Source organism: Pinus tabuliformis, chromosome 6, assembly GCF_031772625.1.
Source record: "Pinus tabuliformis cultivar Carrire ecotype Pingquan chromosome 6, CPIR1, whole genome shotgun sequence".
NCBI lineage: Eukaryota > Viridiplantae > Streptophyta > Pinopsida > Pinales > Pinaceae > Pinus > Pinus tabuliformis.
The window spans coordinates 1,589,174,862-1,589,195,792 of record NC_142292.1 but is presented as its reverse complement, the minus strand read 5'-3'; the positions used below and the strand labels follow the sequence as shown (position 1 = coordinate 1,589,195,792).

At 35.9% G+C, this 20,931-nt stretch overlaps 1 pseudogene; it reads left to right on the top strand.

The window, feature by feature from the left end:
- Positions 1-18,987: 18,987 nt before the first annotated feature.
- The window catches only part of LOC149264896 (pinene synthase, chloroplastic-like), a 28,203-nt pseudogene continuing 26,259 nt past the window's right edge, over positions 18,988-20,931 (top strand).

The following is a 20,931-nucleotide window of genomic DNA, read 5'->3' as shown; positions in this document are numbered from 1 at the left end:
GACTCCTTAGACTCCTATATATAGAAAGGAGGTTTTGTCATTTGAATCATCAAAGAATTGTTCATTTATGTAATGTAAAGGAGGTTGCCCCCTCGAAGAGGCTGAATTCTAAGGCGTTGATCTATCTTTTCTATCTTTTCTTGAGCTGGTTTCATAACATTTGGTATCAGAGCTTTGGATTCTAGGGTTTCGCTGCTCCAAACAGGTCATCGTGACATTTTCGCTATAACTTTTTTCTATGACATTTCAGAAGTTGCAAAAAAAACCCATTTTAGAAGAAATCACGCTGAACCTTGGGTTCGAATTTCAGAGCTTTTCGCGTGATATTTTCAGAGATATGATCTGAGGAAGTTGGTCTTTTTGCAGACTCCTGAATTACATTCACAACAAGTGACCTGGGGAAAATTATCGTAACTTTCTCCCTGGGAATCAGATTGAAATTTCGTAAGAAGGTACAAAATGAGGACGGGCTGTAGTTTCTTGTATATCTTTTTCAGAACCAAATATCGAAAATTGTACACGTGGCACTTCATACAACTTTGCTCTTCTGGAAAGGTCTATAATCAGGTCATCTTGGGAGATTGTGCATAACTCTTTCTTGGAGAATCCAATTTGGATCAGACTGGTGGCATTGGAAAGAGGACACAGAGAGCTACTAGAGATCACAAATTCAGAACTAGATGATTGGAAAGTACAGAGATACGTCAGAGACAATATCGAGCTCCTACAAAGTGAAAAAGGTGTGTAGATTTTTTAAAATTTTTGCTTAAGCTTGATTTGAAAATTTATTTTGAAGGAATTCAAAGGGCACAATAGAGCATTATTATCGGTAACGGATTCCCCGAGGAAAGAAAATGTAAACACCTAGTAAAGAACCTGAAAGCTCTAGCATGACTCATGAAGAAGAGGAAGAAATGCTACATGATATATCAAAATTACAAGAACAAGTGCAACAAATGTCACTCTCACAAAAGTTAACAGATGCTAAGATAAATGGCGTGGAAGCTAAGATAAATGGCATGGAAGCTAAGATGGACAATTTGAAGATAGATTTGAACACAAATTTGAAGACAGGCATGGCAGATTTGAAGACAGATTTGACAAATTTTCTACAAGAAATACTTACTAATGGTGAAAAGGTAGTAAAGGAAACTCATGATGAGAACAAAAGAAATGTTAATCATGATTCCATAGACGCTAATGTTGGATCGAAGAATCACCATATTCCAAAAATCGATATGAGGAAGTTTGATGGGAAGGATCCCGCCACATGGATATTACAGATGGAGCAATTCTTCGATCTCAATAATGTGCAAAATGCACAAAAGGTAAGTATGGCAACTGTATATTTGGAACCAAATCAGTTTGTATGGTATCAATGGCTTTGTTCTCGTAAACAATTTATCACTTGGGCAATTTTTACAGAAGAATTGATAGCACATTATGAGGATACAAAAAGCAACACTTCTTTTAGCCAATTGATAAGTCTCAAACAAAAGGGTTCAGTAATGGAGCACATTGAGGAGTTCCAAAAATTGAACATAAGGGTAAAAGATATTCCAGAGGAGCATAGGATTGATGTGTTCATAGGGTCTTTAAAGGATAATATCCAACATGATGTTCGCCTTTGGGAACCTGATTCATTAGAGAAGGCATTCGGGTTAGCAAGAAAAATGGAAAGCAAAATTATAGCAACTAGGAAGCATACCACTCACAACTATAAAGATGGAAGTGTTGTTGTCCCTAGTCTTCCACAACCTACAAGGTTGACACCACAACAATTGGAAGAAAAAAGAGCAAAAGGGCTTTGTTACAATTGTGATAGCAAATACACAAAAGGTCATAAGTGTGCTGAGAAGAAATTATTCTACATAGATTGTGAAGAGGAAGAAGAAAAGGAGCAAGAAAGGTCAAAAGAAGAGGATATATTCCAGGAACAAAGCCTAGATGAAGAACAAATAAATCCTACCATATATTGTAATGCATTGGCGGGAATTACCACTCCTCAAACCATCAATATAGAAGGACAAATCAAGAAGAAAAAGGTAATAGTGTTGATTGATTCAGGAAGCACCCACAATTTTATTCATTGTAGGGTAGCAAAAGAATTGAATTGCTTCCTATATCTAGCACCAGAGTGTCAAGTGATGATTGCAAATGGAGGAACAATAAATTGCTCTGGAAAGTGCCATAATATCAAGCTATCCATGGGAGAATATGTATTGACTAGCCCAATGCTTTCCATTCCAATGGGAGGTGCCGATGTTGTACTAGGAGTCCAATGGCTACAATCCTTGGGTACAATAGCTTTTAATTTTCAAGAACTTTTCATCAAATTTTCTACGCAAGGAAAGGAAGTTGAATTAAGGGGTATTGCAGGGAAACCAGGAAAGATAATCAGCTCTAATGGCATGACTAAGCTTCTAAAAAAGGAGCAAAGAGGTGTAATTGCACAATTATGTTCGCTAGATGTTTTCACATTGGAATCATCTATTTCTCCAGATCTCCAAAAAGTCCTGGACAATCATTCCAAGGTATTTGAGACTCCCAAAGGTCTCCCACCTATGTGTGATCATGATCATGCTATTCATCTGATTCCAGGAAGTGTTCCTCCAAACATCAGGCCGTACAGATATCCCTATGTCCAAAAAAGTGAAATTGAACGTATGGTTGCAGAAATGCTAGAGGCTGGTATAATTCAACCGAGTCAAAGTTCTTTCTTAGCTCCAGTAGTATTGGTACACAAGAAGGATGGATCATGGCGCATGTGTCCGGATTATAGGGAGCTCAACAAGCTCACTATTAAAGATAAGTTCCCCATTCATGTCATTGATGAATTACTGGATGAATTGCATGGATCAATTTACTTCACCAAGTTGGATCTTCGTTCGGGATATCATCAAATCAGAATGAAGATTGAAGACATTCTGAAAACGGCATTTAGGACTCATGAGGGTCATTATGAATTTTTGGTCATGCCTTTTGGCCTTACCAATGCACCTTCAACATTTCAAGGTTTGATGAATTCAATTTTCAAACCATTCCTTAGAAAATTTGTGTTAGTATTTTTTGATTATATACTAATCTACAGCAAGTCTTGGAAGGATCATGTTGAACATGTTGACAGGGTGCTACAACTATTGGAGGAGAAACAATTATATGCAAAAAGATCCAAATGTTTCTTTGGAGTCCAGGAGGTGGAATATTTGGGTCATATTGTATCTCATGAAGGAGTTAAGGTAGACCCTAGCAAAATTAAAGCCATTAAGGAATGGAAAATCCCCACATCCATAAAGCATCTGCGAGGATTTCTTGGGTTGACAGGGTATTATCGCAAGTTTGTTAAGAATTATGGGAGAATAGCAGCACCTCTAACAACATTATTGAAGAAAGATTCATTTTCATGGACTCCGGAAGCAACAAAGGCCTTTGAACATCTTAAAGAGGCAATGTGCCAAGCACCGGTCTTAGCTACACCGGACTTCACAAAAACCTTTATTGTGGAATGTGATGCTTCAGGAAATGGAATTGGTGCTGTTCTAATGCAAGATGAAAGACCCATTGCTTTTGAAAGTCATCCAATCAAGGGAAAGTTTTTAAGCAAAGCTATTTATGAGAAGGAAATGTTGGCAATACTCCATGCACTTAAGAAATGGCGACCCTACCTAATGGGAAGACACTTCAAGGTAAAAACGGATCATGATAGCCTTAAATACTTTTTAGAACAAAGATTATCCTCTGAAGAGCAACAAAAGTGGGTCACAAAGATGTTGGGTTATGACTTTGAAATCATCTACAAAAAAGGGAAGCAAAATGTGGTGGAAGATGCACTCTCAAGAAAGGATGAGGATGTGGAAGAAATTTTGTGTGCCATTTCTATTATCCAACCAGATTGGATAAACGAAGCAAGAGAGGAATGGAAGAATAACGAAGAAGTGTGGGCACTTATTCGAAAGCTACAACAAGATTCCAGTACTTCTGATACATTTAGCTGGCAAAATGATTCGTTATGGTACAAAGATCGCTTATACCTCTGTAAGAATTCCCCAGGTAAAACAAAAGATTCTTATGGAATCGCACACTTCTCCCTTAGGGGGGCACTCAGGATTTTTAAAAACTTACCACAGGGTTAAGAAGGAATTTTTTTGGGATGGCCTTAAATTAGATATTCAAAATTTTGTGGCGGAATGTTTGGTTTGCCAACAAAATAAAGTTTAAACAATTAAGACACCGGGTCTATTACAACCTTTATCCATTCCAAGCCAATGTTGGGAGGAGGTTTCAATGGATTTTATCACAGGTTTACCCAAGTCTGAGGGAAAGAGTGTCATCATGGTGGTAGTTGACAGACTTACAAAGTATGCACACTTTTGTGCATTATCACACCCATTTAAAGCCAGTACATTTTCTACTGCATTTATGGAAACAATTAAAAAGCTACATGGAAACCCAAAGATTATTGTAAGTGACAGAGATCCCATTTTCACTGGAAATTTTTGGACAGAATTATTTTCTTGTCTTGGTACTCAGTTAGCTCATAGCTCATCTTATCATCCTCAATCTGATGGGCAAACTGAGATAGTAAACAAATGTTTGGAAGGATATCTTCGTTGCTTTGTATCTGATAAATAGACACAATGGGTCAAATGGTTGCCTCTGGCTGAATGGTGGTATAACACTTCCTTCCATACAGCAACAAAAATGACCCCATTTATGGCACTTTATGGGTATCAACAACCATCCATCACATCATATTTAAGAGAAAATTCTAAGGTTCAGGCAATGGAACATCACATCGAACATCAACAACAAGTCCTCCAACTCTTAAAGGATAACCTCGTGTTGGCACAAAATAGAATGAAACAACAGGCAGATCAACATCGCAGTGAAAGAAGTTTTGATGTAGGTGATTGGGTATTCCTACGGCTACAACCATATAAGCAAATGTCCCTAAAGCAAGCTAAGAAGGATAATAAACTATCACCAAAGTATTATGGTCCATACAAGGTGTCGCAAAAGATTGGTACTATGACATACAAATTGGAGCTTCCTGCAGCTTCTCGATTGCACCCAGTTTTCCATGTTTCATGTTTAAAGAAGGTTATAGGCGACAATCTCCCAATTCAAACAATATTGCTAGAACTTGACGAGGAAGGAAAAATTATATTGGAACCGGAAGAAGTCACAGAAACAAGAACTCGACAGCTACGAAGTCGATCAATTTCAGAATATCTTATCAAGTGGAAGAACTTATCCGCTGAAGATTCCACATGGGAGGATGAGAATTTTAGGCAGAAGTATCCAGAATTACTCAAGCGTTGAGGACAACACTTTTTTGAAGGAGAGGGGCATGTTGGGTCCCTATAATACTAGTGATTACCCCATTACTATTATAGTTATACCCCTTATTTATATTGTTGTTCCCCTATTACCCCCATATTGTTATTTATGTGCCCCATAGAATCCCTCTATTGTTATTTTTGTGGCTTTATATTATTATTGTTAGGTCGGTTGGATTATATTGTGACTCCTTAGACTCCTATATATAGAAAGGAGGTTTTGTCATTTGAATCATCAAAGAATTGTTCATTTATGTAATGTAAAGGAGGTTGCCCCCTCGAAGAGGCTGAATTCTAAGGCGTTGATCTATCTTTTCTATCTTTTCCTGAGCTGGTTTCATAACACAAGACCAGATAAATAACATGGTCACCAATTAATTTAAAATACACACAGTGATCTGCTTTGCTTCTGGTGAAGCCAAGTCCCCATATAAAGGTATCAAATTTCTGATACCACATCCTTAGTGACTGTTTTAACCCGTACAGAGACTTCTTTAACTTGCATACCAGTTATTTCTTACTCCACCAGATGCCAAGCCTCATTATTGTGCAAAGATGCCATTTCATCAACCCTGGCCTCTTTCCAGAGTTTTCCATCCTCTGAATCCAATGCTTCCTTTATAGTTCTGGGATCATCATCAGTAACAGATAAAGCAAAATTTGAATAGAAAGTAGATGGACTATACCTTTCTGGCTGCCTTCTTTCTCGAATTGATCTTCTCACACCCGGAGTTTGTGGCTCTTCATCTTCTGATTCCTCCTCTGCTGTAGAGTCTGATTCTTCCTCCTTTAGCTCAAACTCTATCTTCTTACGTTCCTTTGGTTGGACTTCATGTTTAATAACATCTTTCACCTCTCTGAACACCATATCTTGGTTGTACACAAGCTTCCTTGTTACTGGGTTCCAAAGCTTATAACCCTTTAAACCATCCTTATACCCAATAAATATGCACTTTTCATATTTACTATCCAACTTGGTTCATTTCTCCTTTGGAAAATGTACATATGCATCACATCCAAATACCCTTAGATGTGAAAGAGAGGGTTTCTTACTAGTCCATACCTCTTGTGGAGTTTTATCCTCCAACACTGATGAAGGTGATTTGTTGACCAGGTAACATGCTGTCTCCACTGCCTCTGCCCAGAATTCCTGTCCTAAACTAGCACCACTGAGCATGCTTCTTGCCCTTTCCATCAACCTCTTGTTCATTCTTTCTGCAACTCCATTTTGCTGAGGTGTATATGGAGTAGTCTTCTGCCATGCTATACCACACTTCTTACAGAATTCTTCAATTTCCTTACTGCTAAACTCTCCATCGTTATCTGTCCTCAGCACCTTTATCTTCTTCTCTTTCTGGTTTTCCAACAGAGCCTTAAATTCTTTAAACCTGTCAAAGACTTCAGATTTCTTCTTAAGGAAATATATCCATGTATTCCTTGAGTAGTCATCTATAAATGATACATAGTACACAAACTTACCCAGTGATGGAACCTTCACAGGTCCAAACACATCACTCTGTACAAGCTCTAATATCTATTTCGCCCTCTTACTACCAGAGGGGAAACTCACCCGATTTTGCTTCCCATATACACAATTTTCATAGAAATCAAAATCCAGAGAGCTATTACTCATACCTTCTACCATACCTTTACCATGAAGTATTTGAAGGCCTTTCTCTCCAATATGTCCAAGCCTTTGATGCCACAACATGGTCTTCTCTCCAGAGACCACTAGATTTTCTGCTCCACTTTCAGGAACCACAAAACTATTGCACCCATCAACAACAGTGCTACCTTGCAGCTTGTACAGAGTTCCAATCCAAACTCCCTGCATCAATACTAGTGCTCCATGAACCATTTTGTAGGTATCCTTCTCGAACACTATTTTACACCTACATCATCCAGCTTGCTTATAGAAATCAGATTTCTGGTAAATGCAGGAATATGTAGAACACCTGGAAGCGTTCTAAGCCTTCCACCTTGCAACTTCAACTTTAATTTTTCGCGACCAACGATTCTAGCCTTCCTGTCATCTCCCAAGAAGACATCACCACCATCATATTTCTCATACTCATAGAACCACTCTCTATGGGGAGTGAAGTGAAAGGATGCACCTGAGTCAATCAACCATACCTCATGATCTACATGTGTACTTGAAGAAGGCAAGTACACATCCCCACCTTCATCTGAGGTGGTTTTCGCCTCTGCAGAAGGAGCATCATCAGATCCCTTTCCTTTGTCAGGATCTTTAGATTTATAGTCCCTTTTGTAGTGCCCTTCGTTCCGCATTTCCAGCACACCACCTTTACATGTTTTCCTGGAGATTTAGATCTCCCACTCGATGACTTATTTTTGTTTCTATTCTGGGACTGTCCTCGTATAGACAAGGCATCACCATTCTGGCTCTCCATATTTTTTCGTCTCATCTCCCCCATCAGCAAGGCTGAGACTATTTCATCAAACTGCAAGGCAGTTGCACTGCTACCTATTGCAATAACCAGACTATCCCACGAATCTGGTAGAGAACACAACAAATTGATGCACTTATCTTCATATGAAATTTTAATATCAATAGTTTCTAACTGACTTACCACAATATTAAATACGTTTAGATGCTCTGTCACCGAGTCTCCATCTTTCATCCTCAGGTTATACAACTTTTTCCACAGGAATAGTTTATTCACTAGAGACTTAGATTGGTACAAAGTCCCTAACTTGTCCCACAAAGCCTTCGCCGTAGCTTTCCCTGATACATTCAACAATACTAAATCTGAGACACACAATCATATTGTTCTCTTTGCCTTCGGATCCAACTTCTTCCATTATTCATCAGACACTCCGGTTGGTTTAGTACCCAAATCTACAGCGATCCACTGATCTTTATCCACCAACAGATCCTCCATCTTAAGTTTCCACAACTCAAAACTCTGACCATTAAATTTCTCGATCTCTATATTTCCACTACTCGCCATCTTCTTTCACCACCAGAATCGATCTCGCAGATCTCCCACTGAACAGGGTCTACCGCAGGTCCGAGCGAAACCCCTCAGCCATAAAGGCGTCCCCTTGAAGCCAAAACAACTCTGATACCAAATGTAGGTTTTAACCATGGACCGAAAACCATCGCGTCCAAAAAACATGTGTGAAAATCATGCACAAAACCATAGGTGGGTCCGCCCAACCTAACATAGGGTCCAAAACCAAAATTTTCCAGGGCGCTGCCCCGGACCCCATAAAGTGGGGTTATGGGTACCCCTTAAACCCCTTGTGACCTCCCCCCCTCTAACCCCCGGTTAACTACGTGGGCTAGTCATGGAAAGAATATAACACAACCCAACAGAATTAAGGCAAAGAAAGTGTAGGGTTACGATGTCAGTGAACTTTAGCACAAAATACTTTGCCATTTGCATCATGGCACCTTGAATATTATAGAACAAATAACCAATAGCCTCCCTAAATAGAACTTGAGTAGCAGGATGCGTGCAAAGGATTTACTTTGGGGAAGCACACAGAATCCACAGTCCATGATCAGGACAACAAAGCACATGCAGTCCTATAAGGGATCCACTCTAATGTCTGTGGACCTTTCTTGACAGCTTCCACTACTAGAAACAAATATTTTTTCATGTTTATTGATGACTTCTCACGGAAGTACTAGATCTTCTTCACGCACAAGAAACATCATACATTCTCCAAGTTCGTAGAATTCAAGGCACTGGTTGAGAAAGAAACCAACAAGAAGGTGAAGTTTCTCATGAGCAATACTGCAAGTGAATACGGGTTGAATGAATTTAAAAATGTGTGTATGAAAGAAGGAATTCGGTGAGAGTTGACAACACCCCACAACCCATAGAAAAATGGGGTGGCTAAGAGAAAGAATCAAAGAATTGTGGGAGAAGTGAGGGTGATGTTGTATGACCAAGGCCTACCTCTGCATTTTTGGGTTGAGGCATGCAACACAATAGTCTATTTGAAGAACCAGAGTCCTCATCAGATTCTTGGCATGATTACCCCAGAAGAGGATTTCTCAGGGAGAAAGTCAGATGTGTCACACTTCAGGATTTTTGGAGCCTATGTTTACTACCATGTCTCCAAATAATTAAGGAATAACCTTGAGCTGACCGTAGAATTGGGGGTATTTGTGGGTTATAGAGAAACTCCCTGCAACTACCGTGTGTACTTTCCATCCCTCAAAATGACAGTTGTGTGAAGGGATGTAAAGTTTTATGAGGAGAAAGTGATGTGGTGCTCTCTTGAGAGGGAGCTTTATATACCAACAAAAGAGGAGCCTTAGATCCCACATAATATTAAGTAATATAATAATAATAAAATAATATATAAACAAATTTCAAAGTAGAATAGAAAGGAAATAAAAAATGATGATGATGATGATGAAGGAAATGATGACAACAACGACTTATGTAATAAGAGAGAAAAAACTAACAACAATGTAGGCTTATGTGAAAGGAAAATGTTAAGACAAAGGAAGAATTATATAATGATAGGTGGATCATAAGGGTTTGGTTCCTTAGCATCGATGTATTATATATCAGGAAGGAGAAGAAGGAGAAGGTGACATCACATTTGCTTATGTAATTGAGGACAAGGTTAAGAAGAGACAACATAGTAATGGATTGATGGCTCATGCATGACTTGTTATTGAAATATATGGAACAACAAGGTCTATGGCTAGGTGAAGAGTAGAACTCCAAATATTTTTGGCAATAATCAATATTGAGTGAATAGAATGTCATATCTACATAAACCTTTGCAAGAATACTCTATTCTAGGTGACAATAGAGTAATTCATTTTCTTATTGGAAATAATTAAACCTTGATCGTGGTATAATTTAATTATAAATATTTAAAATATTAGATGTTTACAATCCATTTTATAAAGGGTTATGGCCTTCTTAATATTTTTGCTGGAATTTTAAATATTGAGATAGAAATTTGCAACAAGAATATAATGACCTCAATTCCTTATGAATGTTATAAGTATCTACTATGTGTATTTTTTTTCAAATCGAATAGAAATATGGTCAATTTTTTTTTTGCTAATAAAAACACACACAATCATATTCTATTGTATAAGATATAATTTTTCTTGTTATTGTTAACAAAACTAGAAATTGTACTGAGAGGTGCAAAGGAACGCCGAAAGGATGAGTGGGAGAATGTGGAAGGAAGTAGTTTGTACATTATTGTGTGTAGTATTATGAGGTTACAAAAGGTTATATAGTTTGAGTGATCATAATAATCATATCACATGCTTAATATTTAACTGCCATACTACAAAGGAGAGGGAGGAAAAAAAATTTTAGACAAGAGGATGAAGAATCTTGAGTCATCAGTGACCAAACACCTTATTTAATGATCTAAATTACCCCACATCCAACTTCGTCTTAAGTGTACATACTACCCTTAAATCAACAAACTCCATTTATGGATACCATGCACATGAAATATGAAATAATAACCAATTCATAAATAATTATCTTATCTACACATCGGGTTGAATAACCATCTAAGCTTGCCTTTGAGGCGTCCATTTAATGATTTGTTTTATAATATGAAATCATAACCAATTCATAAATAGTTATGTTATCTACACATGAGGTTGAATAATCATTTAAACTCACCTTTAAGGCATGCATTTAATGAAAGTTTCTATGGTCTTCTTTACTTTCCAAACAATATCATTAACACAAAAAAATGATCCACTCCTTCCTTATCAATATAATTTAATTTATATCCAGAATAAAATGCCACCTTAACTTTACAAATATGTCACAATGAACATTCAAAATATTTAACTTGAATAGTTATGCCAACACAAACTTGTGCCTTGCAATTGCCAAACATGCCTTTTATCAATCCTATCCATGAACTTCAAAGGAGATCAATTTGAGCAATGGTATTATTTCATGACAAATCTGCAAAGGAAATTTTATTTCAATTTGAATTTTGGGACTTTGGATAATTGGTAATTGCATGTATTAATGTTGTTGAAACCCACATTAACACAATCCATCATGCATGAACATAGTCTCTTTCTTCAATTACGAACTAACATTAAGTTCATACACATCTAACAAATTCTTCAAAATTTTACCCAATGAAACATGTTGTCACAACTTTATCCTAATTAGATTACTCTTGGGATCTACCCCACAAGCATGAAGGCATGAAATATGGGGCATGAAAAAAGTTGTGCATGGAAAATCGCTTTAAAAATGAGCTTGTGTCTAACTCTTGGAGTACATAAACCACTTTCTTCAAATCAATAAGAGATTTTAGATCAGCTATTGTGGCAAGTATATATAAAATACTAGCATACCAATGTTTAAGCTACAAAAATTTTGAGCTTTGTCCATCATTAAGAGGTCCACAAGAGCAAAGAAAAATTGATATTTATTTTTTTTTACCAGTAAATGGCCATTAGCTAAGTTGGTTTTAACTACTCATCAGTCTTGTGAATAATCACACTATGATTAGTTCAAACTCTATACACCAAACCAACTGATTCAATACCAAACCAGTGCCCAATCTAGTTTGAAGGACGAATTAGTATCCTAGATGGCCATCTTAGTCAAATTGGCCAAGTTTGTCTGAGTCCATGTCGGATGAGTTTTAAAAAACTGAGTTTAAAATCTTATAATACTAAGTTAAAATAATATTTGATATTGTTTACCAAGTCAATGAAATACAACTCGAACTCTATTGCTATGATGCAATTACCCAATGCCTTCTTTGTAAAATAAGTAGGAAGAAAAACTTAGAAAGAATCAATTTATTGTAAAATGGTTTGTCCTTGTTTGAAATACATATTCAAATATTTGAATTATGTATAGCACCTACAAATTTCTACATATTTACAGGGAGTACTTCTCACCTGCATACATGGAGAAGGTGCCTCCAATCAGAAGCACCTGAAACATTGCAGGCTTGAATTCAATTTCTAGTCACGGATAACAAATTTACTACTGTTAAAATAGGAATGAGGTTTTAACCCTGTAATCAGAACACACCAGCCATGGAATCTCACCAAGACCCTTTGTAGTTCACTCTCTCTGAACTACAAATAATGCCAAGGGAATTCACAGAAAGCTTGATACATGTGTATGCCACGATAGATTTCTAGTCAGAGTCAGTATCGAAGTTTCCCATGGCCTTCAAACCCCTTGGTCTCTGCATCCACCCACATATTGAAGAATTCAAGCTTAGTAGGTAAAAAAATTAATAAGAAAATCACAATATCTATGAAACAAATCACAAAAAAGTCCAGATGATAAGCTTGATTTGCAATAAAAACCTTTTTTGTGCTTTTCTTTTCTTGTACTTCATATCGATCTTGTGACAGCTCGCAAAGCCATGAACTAGGACTGACTAGCTGAATAATCAAAGCAAAAACTCTTGTCAAACTACAGAGGTATTCATGCCAAAAAAAATTCTGAAGTAGTTCTTAAGCAGTCAGAGATAGAGAGATAGATAAGTAGATTTTTATTAAACTAAACATGAGACTGTAGGCCATATAAGATGAAAAAAATGGTTACAACTTTCATACTTGTAAATTGAGCACTATAAAATGGTAAAAGAGATCAAATCATGAATATAACCATCAATGGTTACCTCAATTGACAGAAAATAACAGTGAAAATAATAAAGAAAAAGTGTTGGCCAGTGCCCAATATTAATGACAGAAAATAATAGTGAAAATAATAAGGAAACGATGTTGGATAGTGCCAATATTAATAGAAACTTATAAGAAAATTATTATAAAATGGGGATCCATTGCAGGTGTTGATTTCCCCATTAGACTCTTCTTTAACAACCCTCATCTTTCCAATGACCATAAAAATCATGAACATTTTCAACTAGATTTTCTAATTTTGGCTTTTGAATGAGAATAGGAAAATCTTATCTAGATTACTCAAGTAACATTAGATAATATTTATAAGGAAAAATATATTGAAACAACAAGGGTGAGTCCAACCACCACAATAGGGAAACTGAGTCTTGATTCAATGGTGGGATTGACAGCTTATTAAGATGTCTACAGGGTTTGTGGTTTACCTTATCCAAATGGCATGTCTCAAAGAGAGATAAGGGAAGGGCCAATTTTCACAAAATAGATATTCGTTGGACCTGATATGTCAGGCCAAGGATATTTCTGTTGTGCAATGCAACCCTCACCTTTGGAGTATTTCTGTCAGGAAAACTTAAAATCCAAAAATAAATAGTATGACCTATCTGATCAAAATTGTTGGTTTAAAGTGAAATTTGAAAATGGTTCATCAACTCCAACCAAGTATAGTATTTTGAGATTTGGCTAGACTAAGAAAAATAGTGTGAATGGTGGAGATTAGTCACATGTAAGGCTCGCTGGATAAATTTCACTCATTTCTTGGCCTCAGGGGAAACTTGGATCCCTTGATGGCCATGAAATGTAGAAAATCTGTGATAGTTAACTCGATAATGCAATATAAATCAAAGCAGAATACTATAACCTACTTCTACTATCAATTTGTGGAAGCTTAAAGATCGAGCTGAACAATATAACCAAAAGAAGAAGAATCAGTGGGACAATACACATGAAAATACTTTGGGGAAAGTCTCAGACAAAAACCCCACACTATTGTATTATCATACATGGTGGAAATACATAGGAAGTATACAAAGCCTTAGCTCTCACAACTAGCCAGCTCTCAGTACAATCCTCACAGATGCTCAAAGGCAATCTTGTCTTCTTTCCAGCCTTCCTCTCTGCCCTCCAAGCTCCTATTTCCTTGCGCTTTTCCTTGTGGATGATTAACCTTTTACCAAGTGGAAAAACAATCCTTCAAAACTGCGCAATCCTCAAGGATGAATCCCTGACTGCATGCATGAGTTTTCTCCATGATAAAACACATGCAACTCATAGGACACTGTCCTTGAACATTAATCTCAATTGGGTCTTTCTCAGAATAGACATGCATGAGTTTCTAATGAGGGAATCTTTAGTTAACTAGAGTAGCACTAGTTGAGTGCATTAATGCATCAACTGACTGTTAACTCACTATTAGTTCCTCAAATAGTTTGGACCAAAGGGAAAAAATGTTGTTTTGGAGAGTAAGTATGGTTCTCCGAATATTTTCAATGATGGTGTGACAATGGCTAAGGACATAAATTGTAGATGTGGGTTGTAAATTTTTTATATTCTATAATAGTTTTTCTTGCCTAAATGTCTTCCTATCTTATAACTCGGAGGAAAAATTCTCACAGATCATAGACAACATATTTCTCTTTTGGTGATCTACGTGGTCTATGGAGTAGCCATAGTAGAGTAATGAATCAAGCTTTAAACAGGTGAAAACAAAGACTTGTGTGCCAGATCTTGATGAGTCAAGGTAAATTGTTATTACCAGTCTAGTTAATGCATTTCAATGTTGCACCCTGCTTTGACACGTTGAATTAGAGGACCTAGTTGAAAATATTTTGGCCAAGTTGGTAAGATAGAATGCAGCAAAGACAAATGATTCAGCTGGTGATTGAACTACCAGATCTGTTGTACTTGTGTAAGGTTTAATAACTGAAGGTGTAAAGGTAATTTATTTGTCCCTAGCATTTGCTTAAGTATTTTTTCATTTTTATAGGTCCTTATGTTGGCTGTTGTTTATTTATTTATTTTCAGAATTTTCAATGCTTCAGTAGGATCAAGATAGTATATGAGTGGGAAAATAGCCTTGTTGAAGATGATATTGTGATTGTGTTGTCAATTGGTATGATCTAGTTCAAAAAAAACCTAATAGATAAAGCTTGTTCGTATTTTTAAGATTTGTGAATAAGAATTTGAATCATAAACATGTTCAAGTTGTTGCACCTGGAGCAAATCATATTAAAATTACTAGGGGCAATGGCAAGACAATAAAGGATCTTGTTTTTGAACTCAAAAATTTGTCAAAGGAGGTAAATGCTCACAATTTCAATTGGTTTTCTCTTTCTGGTCTTGTTTCTTCTTGACTTAGTCTATGGTTGAGGTCATTTCCAGGTTCCTAAAGATCAGGGTCTTCATCATGGTGTTCCTCTTGATTCTTAAGGTTAGTATTGTCTATTTGCAAATTTAAAGATGATTTGTTTGCCAATACATTTATATTGTCAATTCATTTCATGATCTCACTAAGTTTTTTCCTTGTCGATGTAGGACTTAACATCTCTTTTAGTTGCAGCATTTGGTATTGGTGATCTTGAATAACGCCAATTTGCAGCTTCGAATTTACAAGCATTTATTATTGGAATCTAGTGAACCTCTTGTTCTCCAACATCTTGAGAGTTTGCAATGTTCACGCCTTGGAAAGACTTCACCTGATTTGGAACGATTATAGTGGACCAAGGGAAGTACAAATTTATCCCTTTACACATGAAGGCATCATGGACTATTTTGGATATGTTTTTGTATAGATGTTGCATGGTAAAGGGGTTGAATTATTATGTGAAATGGGCATTTTAAATCAATGTCCAGATGGACTATGTTAGATCTGTTTTTGTACAAATACTTCATTGTAAATGGGTTGAAATTCAGGTTGCAATTATTATGTAAGATGGGCAATTTAAATCAATATCTTGGGTGATTAGGAAAATTTCATTCACCTATAGCATATAGTATGTTGGCAATATGGAAATAAGGTTGTTAGCAGGTTTTGTGGATGATTGATATTATTGGTCCTTTCGTGCTCAGATTCATTCTTGTGCTGATAATATGGCATTGTAGCAATACATTGAATGGACTCCACAAGTTGTGTGGGTCATGCTGCAGGGTGTGACATTTAGGTAACTCCCTTGAGTTATTTTAGTAAGTTAAAAATAGGGTCTGCATGATTATAGTTTTTATAAAGATTATAGATTGTGTGTCAAGCAATTATTTTTAAAATCAATGCCTATATATGTAATTTTAAGGATTGCCATAACTCTTCACATAATTCTTTAAAGTGTGCTAGCTCAATGGAAGAGCACCTGCCTTACAAGTAGGAGGTTGGTGGTTCGATTCCACTGTGCCCTAACATGAATTAATTAATGATTTTGTAGTTTATTTTTAATTAATATTTTTTATATCGATTTATTTTAATGGTGAGATATTTCTGGATACATTGTTTTATATTGTCTATAGAGAGACAAAAGTGGTCTTTAAATAAAAATTTATTGTCTCTAGAGAGAAAATAGCTAGTATTAAATACATATTGTCTCTAATTCCAAGTGTTGTCTCTAGAGAGACAAAAATGAAATTGTCTCCCAAAAGACAATAATGCTTGTGTTATATATTGTCTTTATAGAGAATTTTTTAACACAATAATTATGTAGACACCCGCTTAAAGACAATATTTAAGACAATGCACAAGTTTTTTTGTCTCAAGTTAAGACAATTTACCCAAAAATTGTCTCAAATATTGTCTTTAAACCCCCCTTTATATAGCAGTGTTGAAGAAATTCATAATCTTCTAACAAGGAAGAAGAGTATATCTTTTTAGCAGATAGGCTAACAGAAAAAAGGCACAAACCTAGGTTTATTTAGATTCATATGTGAATGTATCAAAAGCATCACAACCTTGGTAACCACACATTTGGGATTTCCATATCCAACAAAAAAATAGATTTCTTTTTCTAATCCAACTAATACATAGGCCTATTTTATAAAAACTTAGATCTTTTAGCATTGTGCCAACGCTAAAGAAACTTCGTAAAACTCTCAAAAGAAAACGAAAAATAACTATTTCACCTACATAAACAAGAAGATTTAGTTACTGTTTTATTTAGAATACCAATGGTCCATGGGTGTGTACATGTCATGTGAGTCTCAACCTCTTAAGCTTCACGCTTCAATATGCATGCTTTATGCTTATATGTGTACAATGTAGGATCACATGGTGTGACTGAAGTCATAGCCGATTTTTTTCTAATAATTCCAAAGATCCAATATGGATGATTCTATGTTTATCTTGAAGTCTCATCTTAAATTCTTAGTATTGTGGGTGTTGCATATTGTCATACTTATCTTGGAGTTCCAATCAAGAAAATCACAAACATCTTTTGTTTTCTATAATTTTATTTGAAATCACACACACACACACATTAATATATATATATATATATATATATATATATATATATATATATATATACATACATACATACATACATACATACATATACATATATATATACATATATATATATATATATATATATATATATATATATATATATATATACATACATATATATATATATATATATATATATATATATATCTGTGTGTGTGTGTGAACCATTAAATTGTCGGTTTGAAAATTTAGGTAATTGTCGTTAGTGACCTGCAAATTTTTAAAAGGTCAATATTTAATGGTTAGATAAGGAAAGTATAGTTAAATGCCCATTAACTTTAACCCCTTCATACACATAAAGAGTTTGTTTTCACTGCTCACCTATGGAACAAAATGCACTTGAATATTATGGAACCTCTTTTCTTCCTTGTGGCTTGGTTATAATATAGGGAAATAGCCTACTAGTGGTTAAGTTTCACTACTTCAACTCTTAACTTAAGTTACAATATGGACTCTTTTAGAGTCTTCTTCATCATATTTGCATGGTGAGCCACTTTTCCATGTATAGTGGGGGTTTACATGACATCTTCTCAAATCATGGTGGTGAAAACAAGGTGGTCAACTTTTGGGTGATATAACATTTCCATACAAAGTCTGATTGAGGGTATTTATGTGTCATTGGAAAGATGTATGTCTATAGAATAGCACTAAGGAGTGCGTTGTTGGGCTAAAAGGTTTTACCCCTAAAAAATGTGGTTTGATGCTTCAAATAGCTTCCAAAAAATTTTAGACCCCAATTTACCAAACTAAAACCCAAAAATAAAATGATTCCTCCACTTCTTCCATTCCAAAAACATCAAAATAAATAACAAACAATCTAATAATACAATATAAAACAATCTATATAATCATCACATACACAATATCATATAATATTATCACATTTCTATCTTTTTCACATACACAATATCCTATAATATTATCAAATTCCTATACAAAATACCATATAATATTATCAAATTTCCATTTTTTGACATGCACAATACCCTATAATATTTTCAAAATTTCCATTCTTTTCACATGCATATTACCCTATCTTATTGTCAAATACCCCTGTGCCTCTCTTGTATACCCACGGCATAGTATTCAAATCCGAGTTAGCCTACTAATTCTTTTTCGCTAATATTAGACATAAAATAGAGAATTGTTGTTAAATATACCACATACCATCAATGAAATGATCGTTAATCATATGATAGACAATGAACTATTTTATAATAATTATATAAAAGACATAAGACAAAGAACAGAATCATTGTTAATTAAATATGTATGAAAGAAAGACTTACATTTCAAGTTTAAAGTGGTCCATGATCCATCTCTCATGATTCTAACTTTAACCCTGTATTCATTCAGACCCTCGTGGAAATTGCCTTTACCTAAACAGAACTATGCAAAATCGCAGGAAACCAAAGACCCGGTTGGTTTGGAATTTTCTTTGAAAATTATACTATAAATATGCGAGGAAGTATAGCGAAACGCTATAGTTAACAGTAGGAAGCAAGTGTTAATGGCCGTTGCTTTCCAGTTGGGGCGTCAGCAAATCGTTGATTTGCTCCAAGAATGATGATTTGGCTCTCTCTCAACAACTTTCAAGTACAGGCCGAATGTTAAAGCCAAAGAAATCTGTCACGCCAATAACCCCAAGCATGAACAATGCAAGTAGTGGAATGTTAAGGCCAAAGAAATGTGTCATACCAATAACCGCAAGCATTAGCAATGCTCAACAAAGACGCACAGGCAATCATCATTCCAACGTGTGGGACGATGACCTCGTAAATTCTCTCTAAACACGCTGTATTTATCTTATTCTCATAGTTATATTCTTCTACGTATTCCCTTCTCTTCGTACTTTAAAATTAATCGGTTTAAACACTGCAATTTCACAAGTTAAAATCCATCATTCATAAACCTCTGCGTGGAAGATAACTTTGCAACTGATTGAAATGTGCCGGGATCAGGCATCCGCATATCGTGAACGAGCAGAAACGCTTGTTGAAGATATCAAACAACTATTTTTGAGCGCCATGAATGATAGCTTCAGTGATAGTGATGATGATTTAATCAAACGTCTTCAGATTGTTGATACTTTCGAATGTCTCGGAATTGATCGACATTTTCATCCTGAAATAAAAGTAGCCATGGATTACGTTTACAGGTTAAGCAATTTTACAGTCATACATGAATTTGATTTGCCATTAATTTATAGGATTCAGGCATTGCGTGAACTTCTAGACGATAGCTACTCATTGGTTGATCATTTAAACCTCATTCCTTGATGATGACTACATGTCGGAACGAAAAGGGCGTCGGGCTAGGATGAAGAGATCTCAACTCTACAGCTTTGGGATTTCGGGCCCTCAGAATGCATCAATATAACGTCCCTTTGGGTCAGATAGATTAAAATATACCCTCTATGTCGTTTGACACTTGAATAAGTGCGCTAATATGAGATGAGTTTAATAAAATATTTGATACTTTATCTTCCTGCTTTGATACTTTATCTTCCTCCTCTGCTAGCCAAAAAGGTAAATCTTACAAAACCAACTTCGTGGACAGATGTCCATTTTTGATAGTCATATTTCTAGCCTTGCTACTGATGTAAGCATCGACAGTGGTTAACCAAGGTCTCGACGGTGGTTAACCAAGGTCTCTCAAATATGAGAGGATAACCACTGAGCTTGGCTTTAGGCTGGAGAACTAGGAAATCAAATCTGCAAAGTACTCCCCAGAGTCGATGGATACCATCACGGACAGATGTTTTAGAGAACACAGATGAAAATGAGCAATTCTTCTGCAATTCCAGTGATGAAGAAGCAAGAGGTGATAAACGAGTGAGAAGCATGTTGTCATTATTCTGAGCTTCAAACATTTCGTTTCCCAGAGAAAAAGTGATGGAGGAGGCAAAGATATTCACAACACAGTATCTAACCCACGCTTTAACAAGACACGCTATAGTTGACGTCGATCAAAGCCTTCGGAGAAGGTAAGCTGTAAACACTTAATTTTTCAAAATTTGCGCATGGTCTGCAAATTTCTTATTTAGTTTGTGTGTTGTACTCTCTTAGCATTGGCATAAGTCTGATTTTGATCACTATTCTCCTATGGAAATTCCATATGTTGGAATTAATGGAGAAGGTTAAATTTAGATCACTGTTATGATGAGGATAGGATTGAGACTCTAATCGTAGATTTTAGATCCTACTATCTAGGGAGTGGTTGAAACCACTCTGATTGTGTGAAAACCTTATATGTACTAGGTTGTTCTCCTGATTGAGATATTGTGTATTGTGTGTAGTGCTTGGGCACTCTCCAAGTATCTCACCTGGAGAGCCTTTTAGCTAATAAACTCTATTTTTATCATGGTATCAGAGCTTTAGGGTTGTTGGTCCTGTAAGCAGAGTGGAGAGCGCCACTGAAGCGAAATAGTCCCTGGGATTGGAGGGTTGAGCTGA